Raw genomic sequence first — 19,368 nt, 5'->3', positions numbered from 1 at the left:
TTCTATGATTCTATGATTTTAGAAACCTCAGATATTTTACAAAGATTTCTGCCAGCCATAGCTTCAGGCAGGGAAACTGATAATCAGGTCAAGATGAAGTCAATTTCTTCATTCCAATATCCTGCACTGATTAAAAGTTCAGTTTGCTATTTTTTCTGTAAACATACATTCAGCTTCTTACACTTAGGAACTAACAAAATGGTGGTACTGTATTTAGCTCAGCAATTGCCCCATCAGTCTCTGCTGATTATTTACAGCATTTTAGCTTAAGCTTCAGGGGCAACCTACAATCATTTCCCTTGGCTCATGATCATTGTGCTCCTTTTGGTCTGATAGTTCAATATCCAATTGCTCAGGAACATTATAGTCCATCTCTCATGGCTACCTTATTTACACTATGTTGGAACTATCTCACAGATCTTTCTGTGGTGTGTTGTAATGTGCCCCAACATTTATCCTATGATGGATCTGATGGCAAGATGCTTAGCACCATCATATTAGTCTGACAGAAACTGATGATTTGGAAAAGGGTCATCATTAAATACGTGTTAAAAGGTTAAGCACAAAGTATATTTATTATGAAACAGTGTCTTCAATAGTATCACAGATTATAATAATAGACTATCATTAATAAGGTTGTAATTGACAACCTCTGCTTAGCCATTAGTCAGCCACCATGCAGCTTCCCAGGGGCAAATTTTCCTGCAAAGCCGGACCTGAGAATATAAGGTTCGGAACAGGTGCCTGGGCTTTTAACTCCTGCGTACGTGACAAGGTGTTTTGCATCACAAATGATCTATAGATTGATTCCCAACAAGACACTCTTGTATAATGAATAATCTATGGTAATAGGAATGAGTGTTCATTTCACCAAACAGGACTGATGACAAGTTAGTTATGTCATCAGACTCTCTCATTATTTACTGCTGCTGGTGCTAGACTTCAGAGACATTAATGTAATGACTAAAACGTCCAGATAGTAGTATTTAGTGTAGACAGAAGCAGCAGAATGGATTGCTTTACCTGTGGTGTCTCCAATAGTTCTCTGAAAAGCACTTGTAGACAGGCATTGGAGGCAGTGGTTACTTTGATCACTAGAGGTTTCACCATGAGCACTTTGAGTTTGACTCAGCGAGCCCTTTATTGCTTCTCACAAAAATTCAGGATTGTGTGTCAAAACTACACTTTTGAAACATTGTTCCTCCAACAAATCAAGAAAACGAATGCATTGTCTAGAAATCCTTGTCTGTGCCTTCTACATGTCTCCTTCTTTCCTGAGACTGGCCACAAATCTGAGGCTGTTTTAATGAACTAATGTAGATCAGCTGATATATGGGCTGCTCACCTTGGCATAGGACTTTCCTTTGCATTTGAAGGTACAAAATGTTGGCCGCTAAATAACTACTTGCACCTGCATGCTCTCCTTTCAAACTTACACTGAAGATACATATTTTTAAAATCATGCCCCAATAATACCCAGCCTGTCTCCTCTAATTATTAGTGCTTATATTCCACTTGTATCCCACTGCAAGCAAAAATACCAGGCTATGTCCTCAGCAATGGAGCTATGCCATTTTACACTAGCTGCAGCACTGGCCCACAGTTGGTGTCTGTTACTACGGGTGTAACTGTCCAACTTAGTGCTAAATACATTTAAAATTTAATCCTACATACGTTTCACTGCTGACTGACCTGCAGAGCTTAGAAAACAAAAACAATTCTGGACCACTCAGATTTCATCAGTGACTCTGAATACTTGAGAATGAATTCCTTAATGTAATGTGACTACACTTTATGGAGGTACTTGTCCCAGAAAGACACACTTCATATGAAAATTTACTCCCATCCCAGAAGTTACTGTATATTTTGTTTTTCTTTAACCAACACAACCAGAATATTATTAATGCAATAATTCAGGGGTTCATAACTCTCTGTACTCTACAGGTAGTGGATTGGATATAGCATCATGGGCCAAATTCTGATTTCAGCTGCACTGATGTTAAATCATATTAAGTCTCTTGACTGAATATGAATAAAAGTTGCAAATTCTAGACCCAGTTCAGAAAAACATCTGCGTACATGCTTAAATCCATCCTTATTCACCCAAGCAGTTAAGCACATGCTTAAGCACTTTGCTTAATTGTGATAAACTGCTAAACCAGGGTCTTTATTTATTTTATTTATTAATTTTTAATTAGTAATTATTATTGCCCTGATTAGTGCTATAAATAGGTTGAAAATTTAGCCCTACATATGTTGCATGGCTGACTACACTTACTGAAGAAATAATAATTGCTAAACCAGGGCTATAATTATAATACATACTATAGCACCAATATAGACATTGAAACTGAGATCAGCATTTGGCACCATTATTATGTCTATATGAAAACTGTGCGAAATCTTTCATTAGTATTATAAAATTAACTCATTTTGGCTTTTCACTCATTTGGTAAAAATGGATGGTTTTCACAAATGCAGCTTTGGAAGTTTCTGCCGTAAGTGAAAGGCTGTTCTTGTAGGGATTTTTGTGTTTTAATAAGTCAAATGCTGGAAAATGACATTTCAGAAAGAAAGCACAGTTCTCCACCTCAAAAAATATGAAATTGTATACAATTAAGGAAATGATCATAGCAATGTAGGGCTTGAGAGGTCATCTAGTCCATCTCCCTTATGCTGAGGCAGGACCAAGTATTCCTAGACCATCTCTGACAGGTGTATATCCAAACTTTTCTTAAAAGCTTCAAATGCTGGAGATTCCACAATCTCCCTTGGTAACCTGTTCCAGTAGTTAACTATCCTAATAGTTAGAAAGTTTCCCCTAATATCTAATCTAAATCTCTCTTGCCTCAAACTAAGCCCATTACTTCTTGTCCTACCTTCAGTGTATGTTGTGAGCAGCTGCTCACCATCCTCTTTAGAGCAGCCCTTAATATATTGGAAGACTATCAGGTCCCCCTCAGTTGTCTTTTCTCAAGGCTAAACATACACCATTTTTTTTTAACCTTTCTTCAAGGTCAGGTTTTTTTAACCTTTTGTAGTTCTTCTTTACACTCTCTCCAATTTGTCCACATCCCTGAAGCTTTATCTACCACTTTATTATTTCTTTGGGTGTTACAAAATATTCTTCAGCAGTATTATCTTTCAGATAATGTCATTAAAAATTCAATCAAGTATTAGAACAAAATAAAGAACATCCAGCTTTGATGAAGGTTTGCAATTATCAACTGATTTTGCCACATTTACAATTTGAATTATTCTTAATTTTTCAGTGGTTTGTTGCTAGTATGGTTACTGTAGCTCTCACGTTGGAACTCCCACATTGCTTTGCCACATTTTAGTTCTTTCCTTTAGGTCAGCAGTAGCAGTTTGTCACCTTAGATAAGTGTTCTTCTGATAAGGTTCCTGTCATTTACAGAGTTCCCAGGAGCGTCTTCATAAGGCTTCTTGCTCTTATAATGTAGGTTATTATTTCTAAGCAGATGATACTATGAATTATTTATTTAATTTCCAGAAAACACTTTTTCTTTATCCTGTCTTAGTGAAGTTAACATAGTAGATGGCTCAGGATGTTTTTAAAATAAATGGTTTCAGAGTAGCAGCCATGTTAGTCTGTATTCGCAAAAAGAAAAGGAGTACTTGTGGCATCTTAAATTTGTTAGTCTCTAAGGTGCCACAAGTACTCCTTTCCTTTTTTTAAAATAAATGCAATTCAAGTATAATAAAATTATGTAAATGCTAAGTTTGGTATGAAATGTAAACACAAAAAAGATGGGAAATTCATAAATTAAGGCTCCTACAGGAACCTTATCTCTTCCCCCACACAAGTATTTCTTTTGATGTAGGATCCAACTCAGTTCAGGTGTAAACATGTGCAACTAAATGATAGTTTCAATGAGAATTTCACTCACTCACATGCTGGCAGAAGTTAGTTCATTGTCTTTAATTGTTAAAGGATCATGTACCGTAACAGAAACAACATGACATACTATAGACAGTTCTGTAGATTTTCAATGTGAGTGACATCAGAAGTGGGTGGCCACCTAGGCAGCAGTGACCATGAGATAGTTGAGTTCAGGATCCTCACAAAAGGAAGAAGGAAGAGTAGAAAAATATGGACTCTGGACTTCAGAAAAACAGACTTTGACTCCCTTAGGGAACTGATGTGCCAGATCCCCGGGGAAGCTAATATGAGGGGGCAAGGAGTCCAGGAGAGCTGGCTGTATTTTAAATAAGCCTTATTGAGGACACAGGAACAAACCATCCTGAAGTGCAGAAAGAACAGCAAATATGGCAGGCGACCAGCTTGGCTTAACAGTGAAATCTTCAGTGAGCTTAAACTCAAAAAGGAAGCTTACAAGAAGCGGAAATTTGGACAGATGACTAGGGAGGAGTATAAAGATATTGCTAGAGCATGCGGGTGTGTAATCAGGAAGGCCAAAGCACAATTGGAGTTGCAGCTAGCAAGGGATGTGAAGGGTAACAAGAAGGATTTCTACAGGTATGTTAGCAACAAGAAGGTGGTCAGGGAATGTGTGGAACCCTTACTGAATGAGGGAGGCAACATAGTGACAGACCACGTGGAAAAAGCTGAAGTACTCAATGCTTTTTTTGCCTCGGTCGTCACAGACAAGGTCAGCTCCCAGACTGCTGCGCTGGGCAACACAGTATGGGGAGGAGGTGAGCAGCCCTCAGCAGTGAAAGAACAGGTTCAGGACTATTTAGAAAAGCTGTATGTGCAAAAGTCCATCTAATGCATCCAAGGGTGCTGAGGGAGTTGGCTGATGTGATTGCAGAGCCATTATCTTTGAAAATTCGTGGCAATTGAGGGAGGTGCCAGACAATTGGAAAAAGGCTAATGTAGTGCCCATCTTTAAAAAAAGGAAGAAAGAGAACCTGAGGAACTATAGACCGGTCAGCCTCACTTCAGTCCCCGGCAAAATCATGGAGCAGGTCCTCAAGGAATCCATTTTGAAGCACTTGGAGGAGAGGAAGGTGATCAGGAACAGTCAACATGGATTCACCAAGAGCAAGTTATGCCTGACCAACCTGATTGCCTTCTATGATGAGACAACTGGCTGTGTGGATATGGGGAAAGCGGTGGATGTGATATATCTTGACTTTAGCAAAGCTTTTGATACAGTCTTCCACAGTATTCTTGCCAGAAAGTTAAAAATGTATGGATTGGATGAATGGACTATAAGGTGGATAGAAAGCTGGCTAGATTGTCAGACTCAATGGGTAGTGATCAATGGCTCGATGTCTAGTTGGCACCCGGTATCAAGCAGAGTGCCCCAAGGGTTGGTCCTGGGGCCGGTTTTGTTCAAAATCTTTACCAATGATCTGGATGATGGAATTAATTGCACCCTCAGCAAGTTGGCAGATGACACTAAACTGGGGGGAGAGGTAGATATGCTGGAGGGTAGGGATAGGGTCCAGAGGGACCTAGATAAATTAGAGGATTGGGCCAAAAGAAATCTGATGAGGTTCAACAAGGACAAGTACAGAGTACCGCACTTAGGAAGAAAGAATCCCATGCACCGCTACAGGCTGGGGACCGACTGGCTAAGCAGCAATTCTGCAGAAAAGGACCTGGGCATTACAGTGGACGAGAAGCTGGATAGGAGTCAGCAGCGTGCCCTTGTTGCCAAGAAGGCCAAAGGCATATTGGAATGTATTTGTAGGAGCATTGCCAGCAGATCAAGGGAAGTGATTATTCCTCTCTATTTGGCACTGGTGAGGCCACACCTAGAGTATTGCATCCAGTTTTGGTTCCCCCACTACAGAAAGAATATTGGACAAATTGTAGAGAGTCCAGTGGAGGGCAATGAAAATTATTAGGGGGCTGGGGCACATGACTTACAAGGAGAGGCTGAGGGAACTGGGGTTATTTAGTCTGCAGAAGAGAAGAGTGAGGAGGGATTTGATAGCAGCCTTTGGGGTTCCAAAGAGGATGGAGCTAGGCTGTTCTCAGTGATGGCAGATGACAGAACAAGAAGCAATGGTCTCAAGTTGCAGTGGGGGAGGTCTAGGTTGGATATTAGGAAGCACTGTTTTACCAGGAGGGTGGTGAAGCACTGGAATGGGTTACCTAGGGAGGTGGTGGAATCTCCATCCTTAGAGGTTTTTAAGGCCCAGCTTGACATAGCCTTGGCTGGGATGATTTAGTTGGTTTTGGTCCTACTTTAAGCAGGGGATTGGACTAGATGACCTCCTGAGGTCTCTTCCAACCCTAATATTCTATGATTCTATGATTCTAATGTGAGTGACATCAGCTTTAAAATATACAGTGTATAAGGGCAAGACCAGTATAACCTCTTGCTCTGGTCTGAACTAAAACATTCCCTGATCCCACTGTTATTTCAATTCACTATGATTCACATTTCATTCTAGGATACACTTATGTATTCACTATTAGTTATTTTAACTGCTAACATTTTATAAATGGCTGTGCAGTAGAAATGATTAAAAATCTAAAGAGTGTTATTTATGCTGACTAAGGATGTTGAGTTGTGCTCAACATGAGTAAACATTACAAGCTCAATGAATGATATATAACTACAATATGTAGTATAATACTGTCAAAGACATCTGTTCCAGATCCCTCAATACCATGCTTAATCATCCCTTGCCAAAATGATGCTCTAAAGGTTTCACCTCTGTGATATAGTCTCCCTTGTTTGTTTTAGGATTAGATAAGAAATTCACTGTGCCCTTGGTTCTGTAATTAAAATATTTTCTTGTATGGACAAGGCAGCTCCATCCGTAATGGACCAGTTCTTTTTCTGGTAACATGCTTCCAAGAGATTATCATGATCCAAACACTGCAAGAGCTCCATGCATCCTTCTGCTTCTTCCAAAACGTAAATTTATTTCTCATCCTGAATGTTCAGTTAAAATACCCCATTAACTTTAAGATGACCACCAACAGTGAATCCTTGTGGAGGACTAATATTTTAAATTCATTGTGCTTTTTTCTATGTCAACAGCATCATCTTAAATAAAATTATTTTTACTTAAATAAAATCTTTAAGTAAAGATTTTTTCATTATGAATCTTTTGGGAGAAAACAAGGCCATTTTTGTTTTCTGAGCACACAAAAATTATGGAATACAGAGCTAAAATCCATATACTTTTTGCCCAGCATGGTCCAGATCCTTCAAAGACTTATGAATAGGCTTAACTATGCACCCTGTTGTAGTAGGAAGAGAGCCTGAACCATAAGCCCTTGTATCAGAGGCCTGGTATGAGGCAGGACCTGCTCATAGAATCTGGCAAGAACAGGATGGATATTGCAGAAATACAATTCCTAAGAAGTATTCTAAGCGTAGAATACTCATGCAAACACATCCCGATATCAAGTGGTACCAGAACATCCCGATATCAAGAATGGTATAAAAACATTCCCCAAGGATAACAGGAATACACTGAGGCCTCCTAAAAGATAAGGTCAGGATGACAGTATGTAATAGAGATGTTTTGATTGAACCAACATGTACAAGGTGATGGGTGATAACTAGCCATGTCAGGGGCAGTAACTATGTCAGAGGTAGTACATAACTAGTTCGTATCAGGGTATAAAGATGTATCTCAGAGGGAGTATCTTTGTCCAGCTGAAGGGGGAATGGAAAGTCCCGCCATTCACTGAGCTGCATCCATTGTTACGGGCATCTATGTCTTAGTATCCTCGGAGAGTCTGCAAGGTGCTATTACTGTGCTTTGTCAACCTGGCCTGGAGCCTTCATATCTTAAAGGATCTTGTGGTCATCAGGTGTTCGCCCGAAGTCTGCTATGCCGGCTGTCTGTGCAGAGCTGGGGCAGCACACGGGGAGAACACACACATGCAGCCAAACATCTAACAACACCAACATCTAACATCAACTCAGCCTTCTGTAGTGCAAGGTGACTTCAGCTACATGGTACTACTTACAGTGTGAAACATTAAGCACATGCCTAAGTCTTTGGGCTATCGGGCTTATTGTCATAATCAATGGGACAACTCACACCGACTATGACATTAGTAAGCATTATATGTGGCAACGTTTTCCACACTGGACAATAAATTAACTAGTTATTAAGTTCCTCTAACTCAAACAACTAAAAAATATATATTTTTTACTCTAAAGATAATATTTGCTTCCACATTAAGACCAGGCCTTAAAACATTTCCCCCCCAAAAATAGAGTTGACAATAAAAGGGGCCCTCAACCTAGTATGCTTCTGGAATAAGACAGAGTTGTGCTGGTTATGAGCCTTCACTCGGAAGACACCGTTGCCTACATAATAAAGGGTGAGTTTATACTTTGCACAGCTCCATGCAAGTCCAGGGTCCCAAGCCACTAAAGAGACTGCTGAACAGAGAATTACCTTTCCCCTCATAACTTCTGTCAGAGACAAATGAAGATGAACTATGAGATGAGAGCTTTGGAGCTCTCTGAAGAGCAGGATCCCAAAATGGATTCTTATGTTTATGTCCAGTCTATTTCAGACTCATCCCTTTTACAACTTCTATCCTATATAATTTCTGACATAGTTTGTCATACAGGAGACAAAACACTGCAGCCTTCTGTGAATTCAACAGTTAAATCATCTTTTTACCATTTTAGGATTTACCCACATTAATACACTCATCACTAAAAATTTTCAGAGCATATGATTTTATTCCTGCATTTGCTGCCTGGTAATCAAAACATTGGGTAGAAGATTACACTTTTTATATGTATGATATAACATGGCTTGGCACTTCATAAGGAACTGTTCTTGAAAGGCAATCTAACTCCTTGTTTCATGGGATTTTCTGATATTGGTGTTTTTGTGGTTCCAACCTTCCATTTTCAGACATATTGTACTTTATATCTTCAAGGCTTTTAACTCTGATGTCTCATGGTTGCAGAGCTCTCTCCAAGCTGAGATTGCTGCAGTTTGAAATGCAATGTTTGTGTTCTTATTTGACTTTTTGACTCATGAAAGTATCAGTTCATTTATACTGTTTGTAGAGTGCCTAGAGGTAAACTGATATGAACAATATATTTGTAGATTTTGCTTGGGGAATTTTGTAAAGCAGTTGAGATGGTATCCAATACCTGCAGCTATAGCAACGGTGTGTGCACCTGTATAATACCTGCATCATAGCTGTCTGTGAACATTGCTGGTACTTCTGAGAATACAGCCCCAGCACGTAATTAAAAATAAATAACAAAAACGTAACAACATAGGGCCTGATCCAAAGTCCTTTCAGCCAGTGGGAAGACTCCCATTCCCTTCAAGGAGCTTTGGACCTTATAAAGCCCTAGAGTCTACAACAGCCTTTGTGTTTATTCAGTACCTAGCACAACAGGGCCCTGATTGGAGCCTTTGGGTGCTACTGTATTACAAATAACTAAGGCTACGTTAACTTCCCTTAGGTTACATTAACCGTGACTTCCAGAGACCTCCATGACATTCTCTGCTTTAGCCCCAGGGGCTGCGGGACTCTGGAACTGGCAGCCAGTGGGGCCCTAGCAGGGTTCCAGCGACAGCAGTGACAGGCAACAGGGGCCCCCCCGCAAGGTTCCAGTGACAGGTGACAGACTGAATGGGGAGGGACAGATAAGTGATTATCTGCATTTTATTATTCCTGATATATATTTTTTCTTTCTAAAGAATTAAATGAATACAGCAAAAGAAAGGTAGCTGTTGGCAAGAAGCCATCAAGGGACTGCATTCCTTTTCATTTGCTGTTAAATAAACTGGTGAGGCACAGTAGGTGGTGAGATATTTTGTCTCCATTCCCTCTGTTTGATTTTAGCTTTTGTTTTCTTGCGATAGGGTTTTTTTGCTTTTGTTTTTTTAGTAGGATACGATAGGATAAAATACAGATGGCAGAGAATAGCTCTGCTGGATGCTTTCTTTTCTGTTCAGCTATTACTTACTTATATGAAAAAAAATAAATAGAATCAAGACACATGGCTTTTCTTTCATTTTTATGTTCCAGTTGGGGAGAAGGTTATTCAAAGAAAGTATGAAAAAACACCTCATCTGTTTTCTATTCCCATGATTTTGAAGTAAATATTAAAGTACTATTACTGCTGAAATTTTGAAATGGCAAAACTCCCATTAACTTCAATGGGTGCAGGAATAGACCCTACTTATTTATTGAAGTATTTCTTCGTATCTTAAATAAATCTGTAATTTATTGAGATTTGCAAGAGTGCTAGAAAAAAATGCTATAAAGTCTCAATTTTGTACTCACTTGTTGCAAAACAGGAATGTGAAGGAGACACTGGGCAGCTCCTACATACTTTGACCCCAAATGGACTCATTTTGAATAAAAAACCTTATGCTTATCATCAGTCCTCCTTTGCCCTGTACATCTGGCTGTAGTGTTCCTGGCATGCTCCAAGAGCCATGGAAAGCACACATCACTAACCTCTGTTTGATTATTGGTAAGGAGTATAGGTAGGGATTCCACTCTGTGTCTTGGGTAGAACCCCAAGGCCCGGTCATCTTGTGAAATTGATTCAGGGAAGAACAGATTGCTTTATGACAAAATCAGACTCATGGGAGTACCTGTTCAGCATATGAGATGAGTCCTGGCCAAGTTTTCCCTCAGACTGTTTAAAAGAATGATTCTGGATGACATGATGACTGACTCTCTCTCTCTCTCTAAAAAGCACTGGGAAGTTTCAGTGGAGGTAGGGAACACAGGTCTCTCCATGCCAATACCATAGATAACCAGCTTTTTGGTTTATAGAGAATTTCTTCCATTTTACCAAAAAAGGACTGAAGAAAGATAAGAGTAAGAGCTCAACCAATGGTTTCAGAGTAACAGCCGTGTTAGTCTGTATTCGCAAAAAGAAAAGGAGTACTTGTGGTACCTTAGAGACTAACCAATTTATTTGAGCATAAGCTTTCGTGAGCTACAGCTCACTTCATCAGATGAAGTGTGTGCAACAAGAGTGATGTAGTGGTGGGAGTCTGCTATAGACCCCCTGACCAGGGGGATGAGGTAGATGAGGCTTTCTTCCGGCAGCTCACGGAAGCTACTAGATCGCATGCCCTGATTCTCATGGGTGACTTTAATTTTCCTGATATCTGCTGGGAGAGCAATACAGCAGTGCATAGACAATCCAGGAAGTTTTTGGAAAGCGTAGGGGACGATTTCCTGGCACAAGTGCTAGAGGAGCCAACCAAGGGGGGCGCTTTTCTTGACCTGCTGCTCACAAACCGGGTAGAATTAGTGGGGGAAGCAAAAGTGGATGGGAATCTGGGAGGCAGTGACCATGAGTTGGTTGAGTTCAGGATCCTGACGCAGGGAAGAAAGGTAAGCAGCAGGATACGGACCCTGGACTTCAGGAAAGCAGACTTCGACTCCCTCAGGGAACGGATGGCCAGGATCCCCTGGGGGACTAACATGAAGGGGAAAGGAGTCCAGGAGAGCTGGCTGTATTTCAAGGAATCCCTGTTGAGATTACAGGGACAAACCATCCCGATGAGTCGAAAGAATAGTAAATATGGCAGGCGACCAGCTTGGCTTAATGGTGAAATCCTAGCGGATCTTAAACGTAAAAAAGAAGCTTACAAGAAGTGGAAGGTTGGACATATGACCAGGGAAGAGTATAAAAATATTGCTCGGGCATGTAGGAATGATATCAGGAGGGCCAAATCGCACCTGGAGCTGCAGCTAGCGAGAGATGTCAAGAGTAACAAGAAGGGTTTCTTCAGGTATGTTGGCAACAGGAAGAAAGCCAAGGAAAGTGTGGGCCCCTTACTGAATGAGGGAGGCAACCTAGTGACAGAGGATGTGGAAAAAGCTAATGTACTCAATGCTTTTTTTGCCTCTGTCTTCACTAACAAGATCAGCTCCCAGACTGCTGCACTGGGCATCACAAAATGGGGAAGAGATGGCCAGCCCTCTGTGGAGATAGAGGTGGTTAGGGACTATTTAGAAAAGCTGGACGTGCACAAGTCCATGGGGCCGAACGAGTTGCATCCGAGAGTGCTGAAGGAATTGGTGGCTGTGATTGCAGAGCCATTGGCCATTATCTTTGAAAACTCGTGGCGAACGGGGGAAGTCCCGGATGACTGGAAAAAGGCTAATGTAGTGCCAATCTTTAAAAAAGGGAAGAAGGAGGATCCTGGGAACTACAGGCCAGTCAGCCTCACCTCAGTCCCTGGAAAAATCATGGAGCAGGTCCTCAAAGAATCAATCCTGAAGCACTTGCATGAGAGGAAAGTGATCAGGAACAGCCAGCATGGATTCACCAAGGGAAGGTCATGCCTGACTAATCTAATTGCCTTCTATGACAAGATAACTGGTTCTGTGGATGAAGGGAAAGCAGTGGATGTATTGTTTCTTGACTTTAGCAAAGCTTTTGACACGGTCTCCCACAGTATTCTTGTCAGCAAGTTAAGGAAGTATGGGCTGGATGAATGCACTATAAGGTGGGTAGAAAGCTGGCTAGATTGTCGGGCTCAACGGGTAGTGATCAATGGCTCCATGTCTAGTTGGCAGCCGGTGTCAAGTGGAGTGCCCCAGGGGTCAGTCCTGGGGCCGGTTTTGTTCAATATATTCATAAATGATCTGGAGGATGGTGTCGATTGCACTGTCAGCAAATTTGCGGATGATACTAAACTAGGAGGAGTGGTAGATACACTGGAGGGGAGGGATAGGATACAGAAGGACCTAGACAAATTGGAGGATTGGGCCAAAAGAAATCTGATGAGGTTCAATAAGGATAAGTGCAGGGTCCTGCACTTAGGACGGAAGAATCCAATGCACCGCTACAGACTAGGGGCCGAATGGCTAGGCAGCAGTTCTGCGGAAAAGGACCTAGGGGTGACAGTGGATGAGAAGCTGGATATGAGTCAGCAGTGTGCCCTTGTTGCCAAGAAGGCCAATGGCATTTTGGGATGTATAAGTAGGGGTATAGCGAGCAGATCGAGGGACGTGATCGTTCCCCTCTATTCGACATTGGTGAGGCCTCATCTGGAGTACTGTGTCCAGTTTTGGGCCCCACACTACAAGAAGGATGTGGATAAATTGGAGAGAGTCCAGCGAAGGGCAACAAAAATGATTAGGGGTCTAGAACACATGACTTATGAGGAGAGGCAGGGAGCTGGGATTGTTTAGTCTGCAGAAGAGAAGAATGAGGGGGGATTTGATAGCTGCTTTCAACTACCTGAAAGGGGGTTCCAAAGAGGATGGATCTAGACTGTTCTCAATGGTAGCAGATGACAGAACGAGGAGTAATGGTCTCAAGTTGCAGGGGGGGAGGTTTAGATTGGATATTAGGAAAAACTTTTTCACTAGGAGGGTGGTGAAACACTGGAATGCGTTACCTAAGGAGGTGGTAGAATCTCCTTCCTTAGAGGTTTTTAAGGTCAGGCTTGACAAAGCCCTGGCTGGGATGTTTTATCTGGGAATTGGTCCTGCTTTGAGCAGGGGATTGGACTAGATGACCTTCTGGGGTCCCTTCCAACCCTGATATTCTGTGATTCTATGATTCTATGATTCTAAGTGAGCTGTAGCTCACGAAAGCTTATGCTCAAATAAATTGGTTAGTCTCTAAGGTGGCACAAGCTCAACCAATGTTTCTGGAAGTGAAATGTGACTATAATACATTCCTGGCTACCATGCCACAAATCAACCTAGCCAGCATGTCCCTTAAAGATGCCACTGTTTCCATTGTCAATAGTCAGTGACCAAAGCAATGGCTCTCCTATTCCACCTGCCCTGTTCTCAGAAGCAGTGGCAGTTGCAGACAATCAGCTCCTCAATTGACAGCATTATGATTTAAGCAGCCTAGAGTAAACAAACAATTCTCCTGCACCGTGACTACCAAAGAGCATGGTCAATGTGATTATGAGTGATATAAAAGAATCATACAATACTGCCAGCCTATATATAACTCCACATATCTACAACTTAGCTATCTGTTTTTAAAGTCTCTGAATAATTGAGGTTTGCAGATTATCAGCAGAATTAAGAGCAATAAGCCTGTCCGTTACCATCCTATAATTAGGTACTCTGCACTGTGCAGCTGCACGTTCCCTCCCTTCTCCCAACTGCTCTTCCCGGTATCTCACTGTCCTTCAGCCTCTAACCTCCCATCATCTTCAAAGGGAGACCAGCCTTACCTTTCCTGGCTCTTCACAGTTGGACCACTCATTATCCTGTGTCTTCCAAGGCCTGATAAGGCTCCTGTATTTTCTTACCAGGGGTGTGCAGCCTGTTTTTCCAGAAACACAGGCGCACCCACTGCTCAACAAAGCAATTTATCTCTGGGATTGCACTGGACCTACAGAAATCCAAAAAAAACCCACCACGCATCAGAATATTACAGTAATACAGCATCTTGATTCTTGACTTTTTCTCTTTAAGGAACAGAAAAAGGGCCCAATTCTGACTCCTGATGTGTATGTGACTTCTGCATGCAACTGAGGACAAAATTTGGCCTGTAGACTTAATTACTGCTTTAGTATCTTCTATTGGAAAAGATGTGATAAAACAAGCCATTAGAAATGTAATAGGCCCACATTTATATGCTTTCATGTATGAAACTTTTAAACATTTTCCAGGCTTCCTTGCTCAAAACCTGGAACTTTTAGTTAAAGACATTGAATCTAAAATGACATCAGGAGGAATGCTACAGAGGAATTATTCAATGATCCTCCAGCCAGATTGAGACCCACTTCTTTGTCCCAATTAACTCTCTGTTTCTCAACAGGTCTCATTCAAAGATGTTAGCAAAGGATTTACGGCCAAATTTTGTCTCTTATTTCTATCTGTACAAAACCTCAGGTGTAGCTGAGAGCAAAATTTGGCCCATAGAATCTAATTGTAGGGGAAAATCCTCTTATCTTTTTCTCTTCTATACTGGCTTTATTAAATGTATATTTCCTTTGAATATTGGATGTATATCAAATAAAATATATTATTCAGAGCTCCATAATCATCAGCAGTATGAGTGTTTGGCAAATACCTCAAATATAATCACTAGTATTGTGGGTAAAAAAAAAACAATTTTAAGCGTATTGCCTACTGTGCTTGACATTGAGTTGAGCATAGCACCGAAGTTCACTTGGCCAATTACTATAAAGAAAAATATGGACACTGAGTATCAAATTCAGCCTACAAGTAATTAATGCAAGTCTGTTATCTGACTTCAAGTTTTGCATCTGCCTGGCTCTCATTCTTCTAAAAGTAGATGTGATATTATACATATCTGATCATCACTCGTGCCAGATATCAAAAGATATTTTACTCTTTTTAGTAAGAAAGAAAAGTCTTCAGAACTGAATCAAGCTGCTCTTATTACATGATTATAACTAACTGTTAAAAGAGAGAGAAAAATACAAAAACTGGATGGTTTCCAACTGTTTAAAAAAATCAATATATTAATAATGAAATGAAGAGCTGCTTTTAATTTGCCAATTTGGCCACTATTTGCAGCATGATTTCACTATTGGTATCAAGAGATGTTTCAAAATGGAACAAGCCTTCGGAGTAGCTGCTAGTTTTAGATAGCAGGGTTAGTGAAGTCTCTTCATCTGCCTAAAATTGCTAAAACCATTTAATCATATAGGCTTTGGGTATTAGTTCATATTTCTCAAACCAAGAGCAAGCAAGTTTTACATCACTAGCTAAAAGTAGCATGAATTGCACATTTTCATTATATTTCTGTTTCTCATTCTCTGCATCATATCTTCACTCTTGGCTTCCTACTTACACAGCCACCTACAAGATAGTGTCATTTGAATTATACTAAACTGTAAAATAGCATGGCTACCCCCCCTGGTATTGAGAGGGCGATGTAGGCGACTGATGTGATCAGAATAATTACTGACATTTAAGCTTCTGATAATGCAGGAAAATCCTTGAAGAATAAACTCAAAACAAAAAAGATACTTCTGAGCAATATATTGTATTCCTTTATAATTTCATCCCAAAGAAGAAACAGTATGTTTGTTACAACAGACAGTCACCCTTCTTCACTAGGCTTTTGTTACAGTAAAAATACAGACCAGCCTGAAGATCTGGAGTACAACAACTTTCAGATGGCAGTGCAGTTTCAGGGTCAGATCCTCAATTGCTGTACATTGTGATAGGTTTAGCCCTGGATCAGACTTCAGTGAAGCTAGGTCACTTTACACCGCCTGAAGATCTGGTTCTCAAAGGAAACTTTGACATGGTGGCTACAATTCACACTAACAAATTCCATCCACACCTTTATATAAATAATTTACTGAGCTTCAGATGTCCTAAACATATGAGGTCCTTGTTCACTTTAGTATGTATCTCAAAATGTTAATCTATTTGATTGCATAGTATCTGACAATTTTGGATGAAGATTATTATTTTTGGTGGCTTTTATTTGGTTGCTACTTGCCTGATATTACTCTCCATGAAGTAAAGGACTTCATGGGAGTTATGCCTGAAAAAAAGGCTTCATTTCCTGTTTGGTCAGCATGGTGAGCTCAGCAGCACAAGTGATCATGCAGTCCCAGAATCACAAACGAACTCCAGCATGGAGCAAACAGGAGATGCTGAATCCGATTGCTGTATGGGGAGAAGAATCTGTGCAGGCAAAACTCCAATCAAAAAGAACTGCTAATATATATGCCAAAATCGCACAGTGCACGGTGGAGAGACGCTACACCAGGGACACACAGCAGTGCCGCATGAAAGTTAAGGAGCTCAGGCAAGCCTACTACAAGACAAAGGAGGTAAACAGTCGCTCTGGGTCAGAGCCCCATGCATGCCACTTCTGTGACCAGCTGCATGCCATTCTAGGGGGGGACCCTACCAGTACCCCAACACTGTCAGTGGACACCTGAAAAGGGGGAGTCTCACGCAACAGGGAGGAGGATTTTGTGGATGAGGAAGAGGAGCAGAATGCGCAGCAGGCAAGCGGAGAATCCGTTCTCCCTGACAGCCAGGACCTTTTCATCACCGTGGAGCCAATACCCTCCCAAGATGGGTTTCCGGACCCTGAAGGCAGAGAAGGCACCTCTGGTGAGTGCACATTTGTAACTACAGTACAGGGTTTAAAAGCAATAGTGTTTAATGTTTGATTTGCCCTGAAGAATTGGGATGCAGTCACGGCCAGTTCAGCTACTGGAAATGTCTGTTAACGTGTCTGGGGACAGAGCAGGAATCCTCCAGTATTTGCAGAAGGTTTCTGGGGAGGGCTGTTCTATTTCGTCCTCCATGGTAGGACACTTTACCATGCCAAGCCGGTAGCAAGTAGAAAGTACTCTGGAATCATTGCAGCACAAAGCATGGCAGTGAATGGTCCTGGGTTTTGGTCGTATTCATGCAACATTTGGTCTTTATCTTTCTGTGTCAGCCTCAGGAGAGTGATATCATTCATGGTCACCTGGTTGAAATAGAGGAATTTTTGTAAGGGAACAGTAAAAGGACTCTGTTCATATTGGGCTGTTTGCACTTGGCTATAAGGGATCATCCCGGAGATAGCCACGCGGTGGGGGGAGGGGTGTGTTGCACATCCAACCCAAAACTGCAGCCCTTCCTTTTAAACGGCAAACCCAACCAGCATTGCTTGCTATGGGAAAGGAGGGTGCTACAGTTTGAAACCATTCCCTCATGTTATGAAGGCAGAAGAAGCCAACCCTGTGTAGCCTTTGGCTTACCATGGCTGACTGGAAACCAAATTCTGTTGCCCATACCAGCAGGTGCTCAATATAAAAGGCAAAATGAGACCTTGTGCTTAAAGCACATGTGCTATCTGCTGTGAATTGCTTGATTCACTGTGAAAGAGTCTCCCTTTTGATCTCAGGAATGTATCTTCTTAAATTTTACTTTCCCTTTTTATCCCCCCTGCAGGTACAAATATTTCTATGCTCCCCATATCAACTCTGTCCCTGAGGTTATCGCAGATTAGAAAGCGAAAAAAAATGCACCCAGCCACTCTACTCCAGAGGATGGCCCAAGCAACAGAAGGCTGTCATTCAAACAGTTTTGATTTGTACTGTGGCTACAATAAGCAATGTAGCCTTGTCCTTCCCTCCTCCCACATCCCACCCAGGCTACCTTGTAGTAATCTCCCTTTTTTAAAATAAATAAAGAATGCATGGATTCAAAACAATAGGGACTTTAGTTCCTTTGCCAGCTGTGGTCGAAGGGGAGTGGGGGATTGGCTTACAGGAAGTAAATTCAACAAAGGGGGTGGTTTTGCATCAAGGAGAAACACACACAACTGTCACACCATAGCCTGGCCAGTCATGCAACTGTTTTACAAAGCCTCTCTGATGTGCAGCGTGCCTAACTGTGCTCTTCTAATCACCCTGGTGTCTGGCTGTTCAAAGCTGATCACCAGGCGATTTTCCTCAACCTCCCACCCAACCATAAATGTCTCCCCCTTAGTCTCACAGATATTATGGAGCACACAGCAAGCAGCAATAACAATGAAAATATTGGTTGCGCTGAGGTCTAACCTAGCCAGCAATCAGTGCCAGTGAGCTTTTAAACGTCCAAAGGCACATTCTACCACCATTCTGCACTTGCTCGGCCTATAGTTGAACTGTTCCTTACTACTGTCCAGGCTACCTGTGTACGGCTTCATGAGCCATGGGAGCAAGGGGTAGGCTGGGTCCCCAAGGATAACTATTGGCATTTCAACATCCCCAACAGTAATTTTCTGGTCTGGGAATTAAGTCCCTTCTTGCAGCTGTTCGAACAGCCCGGAGTTCCTAAAGATGCGAGCATCATGCACCTTTCCAGGCCATCCCACGTTGATGTCAGTGACACGTCTCCTGTGATTCACCAGTGCTTGCAGCATCATTGAGAAGTACCCCTTGCAGTTTAAGTACTGGTTGGCAAGGTGGTCCAGTGCCAAGATAAGGATATGCATTCTATCTGTTGTCCCACCACAGTTAGGGAACCCCATTGCAGCAAAGCCATCCACTATGACCTGCACATTTCCCAGAGTCACTACCCTTGATAGCAGATGATCACGGATTGCCTTGGCTACTTGGATCACAACAGCCCCCACGGTAGATTTCCTACTCCAAATTGATTCCCGACTCACCGGTAGCAATCAGGCATTGCAAGGTTCCATGGAGCTACCGCCACTCACTTCTCAACTGTCAGGGCAGATCTCATCTTGGTATTCCTGTGCTTCATGCCGGGGAAAAGCAACTCACAAAGTTCCATGAAAGTGGCCTTACACATGCAAAAGCTTTGCAGCCACTGGGAATCATCTCATGCCTGCAACACTATGTGGTCCCACCAGTCTGTGCTTGTTTGCCAGGCCCAGAATCGGCATTCCACTGTATCAACCAGCCCCACTGCTGCCATGATGTCCCAATTGCCACATCCCGTGCTTTCAGGAACGTCTGCATCCATGTTCTCCTCACAACCGTCCT

The 19,368-nt window shown here is 41.8% G+C and overlaps 1 long non-coding RNA gene across 1 annotated transcript in view; it reads right to left on the bottom strand.

Moving 5' to 3' along the window:
- LOC311520077 overlaps positions 1–14,273 on the bottom strand; it is a 30,163-nt gene extending 15,890 nt beyond the window's left edge. Inside the window, exon 1 of the long non-coding RNA XR_014711474.1 lies at positions 14,119–14,273. This is a non-coding gene — a long non-coding RNA (uncharacterized lncRNA). The remainder of the gene's footprint in view (positions 1–14,118) is intronic.
- Positions 14,274–19,368: the final 5,095 nt, after the last annotated feature.

The sequence above is a fragment of the Lepidochelys olivacea genome (assembly GCF_965140295.1).
Source record: "Lepidochelys olivacea isolate rLepOli2 genome assembly, chromosome: 4".
In the NCBI taxonomy this organism is placed as follows: domain Eukaryota; kingdom Metazoa; phylum Chordata; order Testudines; family Cheloniidae; genus Lepidochelys; species Lepidochelys olivacea.
The sequence above is the reverse complement of the archived record's forward strand: the minus strand, read 5'-3'. Positions and strand labels throughout refer to the sequence as shown.